Source organism: Musca autumnalis, unplaced genomic scaffold (genome assembly GCF_047663935.1).
Source record: "Musca autumnalis isolate F117 unplaced genomic scaffold, ASM4766393v1 scaffold_4, whole genome shotgun sequence".
Taxonomy (NCBI): domain Eukaryota; kingdom Metazoa; phylum Arthropoda; class Insecta; order Diptera; family Muscidae; genus Musca; species Musca autumnalis.
Window position 1 is genome coordinate 48,099,597 of NW_027411977.1, and position 14,712 is coordinate 48,114,308.

General features: G+C 37.4%; 1 protein-coding gene across 1 annotated transcript in view; it reads right to left on the minus strand.

Annotated features, from left to right (window-relative positions):
• Window positions 1-14,712, minus strand: part of Cpr78Ca (Cuticular protein 78Ca) — a 99,193-nt gene that overhangs the window by 49,572 nt on the left and 34,909 nt on the right. The gene's annotated exons all lie outside the window — the stretch shown is intronic.

The window sequence follows — 14,712 nt, forward strand, 5'->3', positions numbered from 1 at the left end:
ACAAAAAATTAAAAAAATAGGACTTATTACCGACTATTGCTATATCTCCGTTATTTGGCCACATACGCCAACATGCTTTACATCATTGTAAAGATGGGATTTTCTACTTTCATAGTCGGAATTTGCTTTTGGAAGGTCCCCAACCAATGCTGTGCTATTCGTCATTATTATTAAAATCGAAAATATGAGAAGTTGTGTTTTAATAGCGGCTATTGCGATATTTCCATTGTTTTACCACCAACGACAACCTACGTTATATCGTTGCAAAGGCGATATTTTCTACTTTCATCAGAAGGTTTTGCTTTTGATATACTTCTTATAGAAGCGGAGATATTCGCTTTGAAATAAAACGTTGACTTTTTCTCCAAATAAGTTGTTTGCCCATTCCGACCCCTGAATATTATCCGACCATCACCAAAATCAATAGGATTCTTCCTCTGTAGGACTCTCATTAACCCCCAAAACTTCGTGACTATCCGATCACCTGTAGCGACCTGTAGCGTGATGACAAAGAAATGGAAAAATGGGATGTATTAACGACTATTGCGATATCTCCGTTATTTGGCCACATTCGCCAACCTACTTTGCATCACTGTAAAGATGGGATTTTCTACTTTCATCGTCAGACTTTGTTTTTGGAAGGTCCCCAACCAAAGCTGTCATATTCGTCATTATTATAAAAATCGCAAAAATGAAAAGTTGTGTTCTATTAGCGGCTATTGCGATATCTTCGTTATTTGACCACATACAACAACCTACTTTACATCGTTGCAAAGGCGATATTTTCTACTTTCATTAGCAGGTTTTGCTTTTGGCATACCCCCTATAGAAGCTGAGATATTCGGTTTGGAAAAAACATTGTCTTTTTCTCCAAAAAAGTTTTTTGACCATTCCGACCCCTAAATATTATTCAACCATCACCAAAATAAATAGGCTTCTTCCCCTGCGGGCCCCCCATCAGCAACCAAAATTTGGTGAAGATCTGATCAAAATTACGACCTCTAGCGTGATTTCTTTAAAAGTGGAAAAATGGGATGTATTACCGACTATTGTGATATCTCCGTTATTTGGCCACCTACGCTAACCTACTTTGCATCATTGTAAAGACAGGATTTTCTACTTTCATAGTCTGGTTTTGGTTTTGGAAAGTATCCAAAAAAGGCTGTGTTATTCGTCATTAGAATTAAAATCGAATAAATGAAAAGCCGGGGTCTATAAGCGACTATTGCGATATCTTTGTTGTTTGACCACCTACGACAACCTACCATACATCGCCGTAAAGGTGATATTTTCTGCTTTCATTAGCTGGCTTTGCCTTTAATATACCCCTTATAGATACTGAGATATTCGCTTTGAAATAAAACGTTGACTTTTTCCGCAAAATATGTTTTTTGCCCATTCCGACCCCTGAATATTATCCGACCATCTCCAAAATCAATAGGCTTCTCCCCCTCCGGGACCCTCATCAATATCCAAAATTTGGTAACGATCCGATCAGCGTGATTACAAGGTTTAGATGGACAGACGGACGGACGGACTGACGGACGGACACACACAGCCAGATCGACTCAGCTCGTCGAGACATTCATTTTGGTATATATAAGTATGGGTCTACGACCACTATTTCGATGCGTTACAAACTTTTTGGCCAAAACCAACTTATAATACCCTCCCCACATAGTGGTGTAGGGTATAAAAACAAAGAAAAAGAAAAATAACCCCCTACGAGGGCTGCACGAAATCTACCTGGCCTAGGCCACACCGCGTATTGCCAGGTGTCATTTGATTTTTTTGTTGGAATGTTTGACAGTTTTTAGCTTAGACTTACTCAGGACAGTTTGTCGTCGTACGACCATTTTATGTGTTGTTTTCAATGACTTAAAAAAATCACTTTGCAAAAAATGGAATTTACCTGTGAACATTTTCATCCAAGAATTTTCCACAACTTTCGACGTGGATAATCACCGCAAGAGTGTATCAATCAAATTAAATCTTCGTATGCCGATAAAGGACCATCCTATAGGACTATGAAAAACTGGTTCAATGAATTCAACCGTGGTCGGCACTCGCCAAAAAACGAAGGTTGTGAGGGTCGCTCAAAACCGGTCGTGGTGCTGGAAAAAAATATGCTGTGCCTGAACGAATAATGCGAGATTGCTATGTTAAATACCGTGAGATAGAAGCATCCTTTGGCATTTCTTCCACCAACTAACATTTGATATTGCATAAACACCTGGCCGCAAAAATGGCTCGTTAGATCCAGCAAAATTGGACAATCGCTCCTGTGAATTGGTTCAAAGAAATTGTGCATAAAATCGATCGCAGTGCTTCAAACGACGTTTATAAGATCGTAACAGACGACGAATCTATGATTTATGCTTAGGAGCCTTAAACAACAGCAGGAATCGGCCGTTTGGGTCGTCGAAAGCAATCCAAATCAAACGAAACTTATTCATGTAAGATGTACTTCAAAGCAAGAGGTTGCCAGTTTCTTCAGAAAAACTGACCGTGTGGTAACTATACGGCTTGAGAAATATAAGAGGGTTAATTCTGAGTGGTACACTATAATTTGTTTGTCTGAAATCTCCTGAGAAATTCGAAAAACGAAAAAGAGAAGACAAATCATTCGGCATCATGACAATGTGGGCTTTTACACTTCGATTCCAACTAGCGCCTGTTTGATAAAAAAAAACGTGGAATTGATGGCTCATCCGCCGTACATCCTCGACTGGAGATGACCAATGACTTCATTTGATTCCAGCACATTAAGAAAAAGGTAGGTGCAGTTGACGCACTGGCTTATGCACTTGGTAAAGACAAAGCTGATATTATCGCCTTACAGGAAGTGCGATGGAATCGCACCGAACGAGTATTATACCAGCCATAAAAAAACATGAGCTAGGGGCTCAATTCTGTTTCTATGAAAATGTGAAATTAAAACTTTTATAAAGGAGAAAACTGTCAAATTAAAAAAAAATTAAAAATGAAATATTTTTCATTTCAAATTTTCATAGAACAAGAATCCAGGCCTAGTTGTCGGATTTATGGAGACCTGAAAACCTGGTCTCCAGGTTCACTCCGGTTAATGAGAGTATTGCCACAATCCGTTTAAAAGTAAAGTTCTTTATCATCAGTATCATCCCATGCCCAAGGATATGTATGGGGGATATGACCGCTACCCTGACCATGACATTAAGGTTGTTCTAGGAGATTTTAATTTTAAAATTGGCAAGAAAAATGTCTTTGGCCCCACGATCGACAATGGAAGGAGGCTAGTCGATTTTGTAGCGGCTAAAAACGTGGTAGTGGGTACCACCTTGGTGCAATGGTATGCACACTCGCCTTGAGCGCAGAAGGTCATGACTTCGATTCCCCGCCAGGCAAAATTAAATTTTCAACGGTGGCAAAATACCCCTCAGCGATGTTGGCGACATTTCCTGAGTATTTCAGCCATGTAAAACTTCTCTACAGGTGGTGTCTTAAGACACGCCGTTCGGACTCGGCGATAAACAGTAGGTGAGTAATATGAATCGGGGTGCACTCATTGATATGAGAGAAGTCTCCCTTGTCCCTTCTAGGATATTTGTGGAACAATTATATGAAAACATGGTAGTGAGCAGAACCAGGTTTCAGCTCCTCGACATACAAAAAGATGGGGAAAAAAATCAGAAACTAGAATGCCCAAAGATGGTGATCTTGCATTATCAGTTCACGCACTGTTTAATTTTTTCTGGCAAAACGGCCGTTTTAGGACGACCCTCATTACCTCCGTCTTTTTTAAGCTAGTGTGTCCAAAATGTTTTTTTTTGTGTCAAAATCTATATTTTCTAAACGGTTAAAGCTATGACATTTGAAGGTGATATGAGGTGTTTTTCCCATAGAGATATCTTATTTAACAGACTTATAAACAATTTACATATATATTTATAAATTTATAACCTTAAAGCAGTGGTGCCGTTATATGGTGACAATATCAAATCAAGGACCTACATTGACACTTTTTTGCAGGGATGCTCCTTACTCAAACAGATCCCAAAACACAACCCTAAGAATTACGAAAATCGGAAGGTATCATTCTATTGTGCTATATCAAAATGTGGACCTATACCGACGAATTTCAGTCGGAATGGTTTTTACCTTCAACGTAGACTAAATACCAAATTTTAGCCATTTCGGTGGCTGATTATCGGTATTTTGAAGGTTGTGCCCACAAACCCAATATGAAGGCGTGGACCAATACCTAAAAACTTCTGGTTGAATGTTTTGTACCCCCAACGAAGACTAAATACCAAATTTCAGCCATTTCGTTGGAATATTGAGGCCACAACCTTCAATATATCGCAAATTGGGATGTACCGTTCTATGGGGCTGTATGTCGGACCTATACCGACAAATTTCATATCTTTCCATATGAAATTTGTGTACCCCAAATGAAGACTAAATACCAAATTTCAACAATTTCAGTGGAATATTAATGCCACAAACTTCAAAATACCGGAAATCCGGAGGAACCGTTCTATGGGGGCTATACTAAGGCGTGAACCTATACCGATAAATTTCATATGGAAAGTTGTATACCCCCAATGAAGACTAAATACCAAATTTTAGCCCTTTCGGTGGATTATTTTGGCCACAACCTTCAAAATACCGAAAATCTGGAGGTATTGTTCTATGGGGGCTATATGAATATATATATATATATATATATATATATATATATATATATATATATATATATATATATATATATCCGTGCGGAGTTTTTTTTTCCATTTTTTTTCTCCCATCGGACGCCTCCCCAGGTGGTGGATAGGGGAACGCTCATCAGATATGGCGGGTACCGCAAAAATAAAATATGCGGGGCGAACCAAAGAAAAAAGGAAAACGAAGGCAGCGTCTGATCAACAGTTGGCGGCAGCAAACAGCGTCTGAATTCCAGGAGGAGCGGCTGAATATGTAGACGGAAACTATAAACCCTTCAGATGGCAACGCGAAACCCCTGAAGTATTATCCCATGATAATCATGCAATTTATGAACATAAATAATGAACGGCCCTCAGTCTCCGACCAAACGAGGGTGCTAAGAATCCCCGGAGGTAAAACAAAAAATAACCTGAATATTGGTACTTGGAATGTGCGAAATCTATATGAATCTGGAAAATTAGCTAACACCATTAACGAGATGAATAGAATGAATATTGACATACTTGGAGTTTGCGAAACATGGTGGCCTGATAATGGAGAATTTGTATCTCAAAATGTCAAAGTATTTCACTCAGGAAACCTAAATAGAAATCATAGAAACGGAGTAGGTGTCATTTTGAAAAGCCACATAGCGCAATGCGTAACTGGATTCATACCAAAATCTGATAGAGCAATGCTTATAAAGTTAGAAACAAAACCCTTAAAACTAAATATTATACAAATATATGCGCCCACTGTAGACAAGGGTGAAGAAGATGTCGAAGATGTTTACGAAGATGTAAAATACTTAATAAATATGACAAAACCCCATGATATAAATATCATCCAAGGAGACTTTAATGCCAAAGTTGGACAAGATATTGTACCAGGCATAACAGGCAAATTTGGACTAGGCGAGAGAAATGATAGAGGTGACAGACTTATTCAATTCTGTCAGGAATATGGGTTTAAAATTACAAATACAATGTTCTGCCTGCCAAAAAGGAGATTGTATACCTGGAAATCCCCCCTAGACAAACCAACAAATATAATAAGAAACCAAATAGATTATATATTGATCAATAAACGCTTTTCTTCGTTTGTAATGAAAACATCCACATATCCAGGGGCAGATGTTCCATCGGACCATATCCTGTTAATGACAAAAATACGAGCGAAATTGAAGAGACACCCAAAGAGAACAATACGTGGAAAACTCAATACTGGAAAACTGGAGGAACCAAGAGTTAAGACCAGAATGAAAGAGATCATTGATCAAGAATTTAGAAGAATTGAAGCTACAGATAGTGAACAGATGTGGAATTCTGTTAGAAATACGCTAAAATCCATAGCGGACAATAATCTAGGAATCATGAAAAAACCACAAAAGAATGAATGGATGACAAAGGAGATACTGGATCTGATGGAGGAACGTCGAAAACATAAAAATCGAAACTACGAAATATACTACGAATTAAATAGAGAAATACAATCTGCAATCAGAAATGCGAAAAATAATCTCATAAACAGACAATGCCAGGAGATTGAAAGATTGCAACAGTTAAATGGCGATTTTAATCTTCACAAAAAATCAAAGAAATGGCAGGCGTATACCACAAATCAATACCAAAAATTTTATACAATAATGAAAATGAACCTATTTTTGATAAATCGGAAAAGATGGCAATATGGAAAGATTACATAAAGCTCCTGTTTACCGACCAGAACCGATCTACCTATGAGATGATGAGAAATGAACCGCCAGAAGGAACATCTATAACCAAGCAAGAAATTGAGTCAGCGATAAAATCCCTAAAAGTTAAAAAAGCATGTGGTCCTGACGAGATTCCATCGGAAATACTAAAGTTAATAGAGGGAGATAACATTAATATCCTGAACAAGCTATTCAACTACATATATGAGACCGGAGAATACCCAAATGATTGGCTGAGATCAACGTTTATAACGATCCCAAAGAAAAACCAACCGAAACACTGCAGTGACTATAGACTTATCACCTTAATGAGCCATGCTTTGAAGATTTTTCTAAAAATAATTCATGGGCGAATATATGAGAAGTGTGAGAAAGTTATGGGTGCATCCCAATTTGGTTTTAAAGAAGGCATGGGAACACGAGAAGCTCTTTCATCCCTACAAATCCTAGTCCAAAAATGCAAAACTGTTCAGAAAGATGTATACATATGCTTTATCGATTACGAGAAGGCTTTTGACACAGTACAACATGATAAATTGATAGAGGTTCTAAAGTCCATTGGTATTGGACAGAATGAAATTCGATGCATAAAAAGCTTGTATTGGCACCAGACTGCACATGTGGATGTAAATGGAGAATGTTCAGAAGACATAATAATATCTAAAGGTGTGAGACAAGGATGCATATTATCCCCCCTATTGTTCAATGTCTACTCCGAAAGAATATTCCAAGAAGCAATCAACGATATCAAAAAAGGAATTCTTATAAATAGTACTTTTTTCAACAATATTAGATATGCAGACGACACAACCATACTAGCTGATAGCTTTGCAGGACTCCAATACCTACTACATAGACTGGCAGCACAAAGTGAAAGCTATGGTTTAAAGATAAACATTAGAAAGACTAAGTATATGGTTATTTCCAAAGAGAGTATGGGCAATCAAAAGCCTTTAAAAAAAAAAAATATCGACGTGGAAAGAGTACATAGTTTTAAATACCTTGGTGCCACAATAAATGACAAGTGGAGCATTTCAAACGAAATAAGAAGCAGAATTGAAATGGCGAAAAATGACGAATTCTAAAAATACCATGGACCAAGTTTGTAACGAACAATGAAGTGCTGCAAAGAATACATCAAGAAAAAGAGCTTATACGTACAATAAAGAATCGAAAAACTGCATATCTTGGACACATCATGCGAAACAACAAATACAAACTACTCCAAAACATTATCCGATGCAAAATAGAGGGAAGACAGTCCAGGGGAAGAAAAGAGAAATCTTGGATAAATAATATTCAGGAATGGACCGGTATAAATGATGTTGCAACTCTACTCAGCGAGTGCAGAAATCGACAATCTTTTGCTAAATAATCAACAACTTATAAACACATATATGTACCGAATATACTGTAATACATTTTATGTAACTGCATTGATCACCATAAATTCGTAAAACGAATAGGCAAATAAAGAAGAAGAATATATATATATTAGGGTGGGGTGATTTGTGTGGAAGGAAAAAAACCTTAATGAGCCCTTCGCGTTTCTATTTGCTGGGATTGAACTGATCAAAAAAGTCCTCTGGACCATATATCTACCGTGAAAATCGAGCCTCCCGATTTTAACTTTAAGTTTTTTATTGACGTTTTTGGATATTTTGGCATATAACAGCTAAACCATTGAGATTTTCGATCCAACACAAAGACAAAAATTGTAGCCAAGACACTAGTTGAAAACTCTCTAATACATCGCAAAAGCATTGGAACGCTCCTTCAGGCAGTTTTGGCCTTAAGAATGTGCAAACTTTTCGGAAAATGTCGATAAATGACATTGTGCTACAAAATTTGACCAGAAAATTATTCAAGCGTTCTGATGCAAAGTTCCATCGTGTTGGGATCCATGGAGAACGAAAATGCCTTTACTTCGTTTGGGTCAATTCGTTTTATTTTTTTATAACAGTAAAAGCAGTGAAAATCTGAGTTTCTTATATTTTCAAATTTAAACGGATATATCTTCTTTTTTTCACAACGGATTTCTAGTGATCCTTCTTCCTTTTAAAGGGGTGAATAATATTTTTAGAACAAGTTATTATTTGTTTAAATCTCGTTAACAAATGGCTAAGTTATAGTGGTTTACCTCTGAAAACCCCCTCAAAAAAACTATAACTGAATTTCTCATAATTTTCAAAAATATAATGTTTTTTTTGTTTTTTGCTCTGTTGAATCCCAGGAATCAGAAACGCGAAGGGCTCATTAAGGTTTTCAAATCGCCCCGGCCTAACATACATATATACTTAGAATTTTACCCTGATCAAGAATATACATACTTTATAGGGTCTACGATAAATATTTCGATGTGTTACAAACGGAATGACACATTTAATTATACCCTTCATACCCTCATACTATCCGATAGCAAAAATAACCATTAAAAATTCCAATAATGTTTTATAATATGGTCCACGCAAAATTGACGAATTTCCTTGCGATTTTGAGTATTTGTTTTAACGAAAAAAAGGCCATTTTATAGATACCGTTGCTTCAAATATAACGGTACAATCAACGAACTTATTTAGCTGGTTTTCTATCACATCAAGTAAAATTTTTAAGAATTTTTGAAAAAAATATTTTAGCATTTCTGCCATAAAATAGGGGATTTGGACACACTGTGCCACGATTGAATTCATTCCACCAGTTTTTCATAGTGCTATAGGCTAGTCCTTTATCGTCTTTAATTTGATCGATGCACTCTTGCCACGTCGAAATTTGTGAAAAAGGAAATGGTCAAACATTGTAACAAAATGAAATGAAATGAAAGAAACTTATTGTGTAGCTCTCGTACCTCGTAATTTTTTCCGATATTGACCTTGATGTACGTTTGGAAGATGTGCAACGTTTCGGCCAAATCGGATACTGAATTTGGAAGTTGTAGTGCTCATCTGGTATTTGAGTTGTGGGAAAAAATTCCGATCTAGCGTGCACAAAATCAAAAAATGGACTTGAAGGAAACTATGAAACGCTAGTACAGTATTGAACTACAGTGTTGACTGTACTCAATGGCATATGTAATAATTAGAAATAGTTAGTAAGAACGGAATAACGGTACATTTCAAATTTATATTTTTTACAATGTTAACGAAGACCTTTTTATACCCTCAGCATTTATGCTGACGACGGTATATACACTTTCATACGGGCAAAATGTGCCTCATCGAAATAATGGTTTTAGACCCCAAGTATGTTTGGACGAAATGTGTTTCAGACAATTTGGAGTCGATTGAGCAATGTCCGTCCGTCTGTCTGGCTGGCTGGAGCGCACGATAACTCTCGAACGGATGAACAGATTCGGTTCAAATGTTGGCTTTCGTAACATTTTGCCCAAACTTAGTTTAAGTTCGAAGATGAGCTATATCGGTCCACTCCTTCCGGTACCTCCCACAACAAAGTTCGAAAATGTTCGGAAAATTTGTGCGCACGATAACTCTTGAAGGGAGTAACCGATTTGGTCCATACTTTGCCCATCGTGGAGCGTGTACCAGACTTAGATCAGGTTTTGATATGGACCCAATCGGTCCACTCCGTCGGGTACCTCCCACACAAAAATTTGGAAAAGTTCAGTTTAGGACCATCTCTCGAATCGCTTTGATTTTTGCTTTAGCAACTTGTATTCACTGCCCTCCATACGCCGTTATAAGTTTCATCAGGGGCAAGTCCATACTTCCTGAGAAAATAACCTGAAAGTTGCAAAAAACCCCTATGATACCGTGTGTGGAGGTTGGAGGGCAAAATAACTCTCGAACAGGTCTGCCGATTCGGTCCAAAGTTTAGCCCTAGTAATATTTTGTCCAAACATAGTTTAAGTTCGAAGATAAGCCATATCGGTCCACTCCTTCAGGTACCTCCCCCACAAAAGTTCAAAAATGTTCGGAAAAATTGTTCAATTTGCGCTGCCTCAATTGCGATGGTAAAATTTGTTTCAGGTCCATACTTCTTGAGCAAACATCACTGAAGTTGTAAAAAACCCCTATGGTACCATATGTAGTGGCTGGAGATCCATTCTTTTTAGTATCTCCTCCGTAAAACTTTTGATCTCTAATCCTAATCAACATTTTTGTCAGTTCAAACGCCCAAAATTTTTAAAACTCCCTAAATACATGCGTTTTTTGGGAAAAAATTGTTTCAATATACACAGGCTGAGGGTATATCTCTGTCGGCAAAGCCGACTGATACTTTTTTACTTGTTTAGCTGTAAAATTGCGATAGACTTGAGAATTCTGTGAATATATTATTGCGGAATCTTTGGTATTTTTGATATACCGTATTGGTATTTAAATAAATTAAATAGTTTTGTAACACATAATTATTTTTATTTAGATGTTTCGGGCTAAATAAATGTAAGGCCCATTTTTTCTAAATTCTTCAATTTAAATAGGGGTTTAATATGGAAGTTAGTCTAGTTTAGCTTTAATTATTTTTTATATTTTTTATGTATCTTGTCTAGAATAATGTCTTAATTTTTTTTCCTGCGACTTTTGGTTTCATAGCAATTTTTAGGAAATATGCCAATTCGGGAACTAAGCCTTTTTATACCCTACACCACTATGTGGAGAGGGTATTATAAGTTGGTTTTGGCCAAAAGTTTGTAAACCTTGTAATCACGCTACAGGTCGCAATTTTAATCGGATCGTTGAGAAATGTTGGATGTTGATCGGGGTCTCACAGAGCAAGAAACCTATTAATTTTGGTGATGGTCGGATAATATTTAGGGGTCGGAATGGGCAAAAAGCTTATTTGGAGAAAAAAGTCAACGTTTTATTTCAAAGCGAATATCTCCGCTTCTATAAGGGGTATATCAAAAGCAAAACCTGCTAATAAAAGTAGAAAATATCACATTTGTAACGATGTTACGTAGGTTGTCTAAGGTGGTCAAATAACGAAGATATCTAAATAATCGCTAATAGAACACAACTTTTTATTTCGGCGATTTTAATAATAATGACGAATATCATTGCTTTGGTTGGGGAGTCTGACTATGAAAGTAGAAAATCCTATCATTACAATGATGTAAAGTAAGTTGGCGTAAATGGCAAAATAGCGGAGATATCACAATAGTCGGTAATACATCCCATTTTTTAATTTTTTGAAATCACGCTACACGTCGCAATTTTGATTGGATCGTTACGAAATTTTGGGTGTTAATGGAGGCGCCACAGTGGAAAAAACCTATTCATTTTGGTAATGGTCGGATATTATTCAGTGGTCAGAATTTGAAAAAAAAACTTATTTGGAGAAAAGGCCAACATTTTATTTCAAAGCGAATATCTCTCTTCTGTAAGAGGTACATATATCGAAAGCAAAACCTGGCAAGAAAAGTATAAATATCACCTTTACAAGGATGTGAAGTAGGTTGTCATAGGTGGTCAAACAACAGAGATATCATAATAGTCGGTAATGCATCCCATTTTCCATTTTTTGTGCAATCACACTACAGGTCGGAATTTTGATCGGATCCTCACGAAATGTTGAGGGTTGATGAAGGTCTTACAGAGAAAGAAGTCTATTGATGGTTGGCGTACATCTCACTTTTCCATTTTTTTATACCCTCAGCATTTATGCTAACGAGGGTATATACACTTTCATACGGGCAAAATGTGCCTCATCGAAATAATGGTTTTAGACCCCAAGTATGTTTGGACGAAATGTGTTTCAGGCAATTTGGAGTTGATTTAGCAATGTCCGTCCGTCTGTCCGTCAGGCTGGTGCGCACGATAACTCTCGAACGGATTCAGTTCAAAATTTGGCTTTCGTAATATTTTGCCCAAACTTAGTTTAAGTTCGAAGATGGGTTATATCGGGCCACTCCTTCCGGTACCTCCCCCACAAAAGTTCGAAAATGATCGGAAAATTTGTGCGCACGATAACTCTTGAAGGGGGTAACCGATTTGGCCCACACTTGGTACATCGTGAAAGTTCTAGCAGTCTTAGATGAAGTTTAAATATGGGCCCAATCGGTCCTCTCCTTCGGGTACCTCCCACACAAAATTTCGGAAAAGTTCAGATTAGGACCTGCTCTCGAATCGCTTAGATTTTTTTTTGTAACAGCTTGTATTCGCTCTCCCCCATACGATGGTACAAGTTTCATAAGGGGCAAGTCCATACTTCCTGAGAAAATAGCCTGAAAGTTGCAAAAAACCCCGTATGACACCGTGTGAAGTGGTTGGAGCGCAAGATAAATCTTGAACGGATCTGCCTATACGGTCCAAAATTTGGCCTTAGTAATATTTTGTCCAAACATAGTTTAAGTTCGAAGATAAACCATGTCGGTCCACTCCTTCAGGTACTCCCTCCCAAAAATTAAAAAATCTTCGGAAAAATATGCGTACGATAACTCTTGAAGGGAGTGACTGATGTAATCCATACTCTGCACATCCTAATATATCTACCAGATATAGATCAGGTTCGAATATGGACTATATTTGTCCACTCCTTTGGGTACCTCCCACACAAAATTTCTGATAAGTTCGCTTCAACAAAAATCAAAGTGATTCGAGAGCACTTTGATTTTTGTTGAAGCGATTTACATTCGTTACCTCCATTAAGACGGTAAAAGTTTTTTCAGGGGCAGGCCCATATTTCGAACTGTTCTACCGATTTGGTGCAATATTTAGTCTTCGTCATATTTTATTCAAACTTAGTTTCATGGGGTAATACCGGTCCACAACTTCCGGTACTTCTCCCCAATATTTAAAAAATGTCACTAAAATGCTAGGACGATATCACTTGAATGGTGCAACCAATTTGGTCCAAACTTTGGATATCCTAATATTTTGTCAAAATTTAGTTTAACTTCTAAAATGGCCCATATCGGACCTCCCCCTCAAAAGTTCAACATTTGTGTTAATTCCTAATCCACATTTTAGTCGGCAAGTTCAAATGTTGAAAAAGGGCCACAAAATTCTGAAGAGACGCTAAATACATTCTATCTGTCCGTAGATGAAAGTTTGAATTCACATTGGCTGAGGGTATACCTGTGTCAGCAAAGCCGACTGACACTTTTTTACTTGTTTTATTTGAGTTGTACTGACGATGCACTTAAATGCGTTTCATTTCAAAATTGACCTGTATTAATGAGTAAAAGCGCTAAGCTATCCCAATTTTAATATTTTGAATTTTACCAGTCAAAAGATTATGCACAGGGGTAGTGGTATAGGGTATCTCATAGTCGGCCCCGACCCGACTATAACCTTGGCTCACTTGTTTTGAGATAACGAAGTTCAGATCAACCATGCAGATTTGTTCCTCAGGTCTTCATGATTTTGCTTGAAACCCGCATGTCTTATCGAAAAGCGACTGTAGCTGTGAAAATTCTATACAAGATAGGCTTTGGTACCTTTTTCCTAGGTTGTACCATTTTGAGATATATAAGTTTAAGTTGGGAAATTGCAGTCATGACACTGTTTTATAAGGAGACGATACAGTCAGTGCATTGTCCCAATTTGAACTTCTATATCTCAAAAACGGTAAATCTGCGAAAATACCATAAGGGCTAATCTTGTAGGGAATTTTCATAGCTACAACATTCTCCAAGCAAAATCGTGAAAACCTAAAAAAACCCTTAAACCCGCGGGCGATTTATTTTTATTTTTCTCATCTATGAAGATTTTAGTTTCAGAATCCACAAAAACTTCCCAGGTGTATACACCTTCCATTTAAAGTTGCTTCAAGAGCACCGTGTACAGTACGCTGTTACTTCTATTGGCATTTCTTGAATAGTATCGTTATTTTTAAACGTAGAATCTTGAAGTTTTGCCAGAGCATGAATTTTAGTTTTATGTATCAGATTCCATCAAAAAACGAATTTCGATTTCTATGTGGGTTGTGTCTTCAGGCATTTGCGGCATTCGGGCATCTTGTGTCAAAAAAAAAAAAATGAAAATATCTCTACCCGTTCAAAAGTTACAGAGTTTTGACCAGGAAAAAACAATTTGAACCAATGTGCGGCGTATCTTACCACACGACTTGTACAGAAAGTTTTCATGTCTGAAATACTCAGGAAATGTGAGCCAGCATTACACTGATGGGATTTGCCATGTTGATGTTCTGGTTAGGGATTGAACCGCAGACCTTCTGTGTGTAAGACGGACGTGCTTTTCACTGCGCAACGGTGGCTCCCCAATTAGCCCTGAGTAAAGCGTTGGGTCGAAAGGAATACGATCTGTAGGATAGCGGGTCGTAAAAGTTGACGTAGGTGGTGAAACAAATTCTTAGGTGAGATGGTCGAATTAAAACATTCAGCTCTTGGAAAGATACAA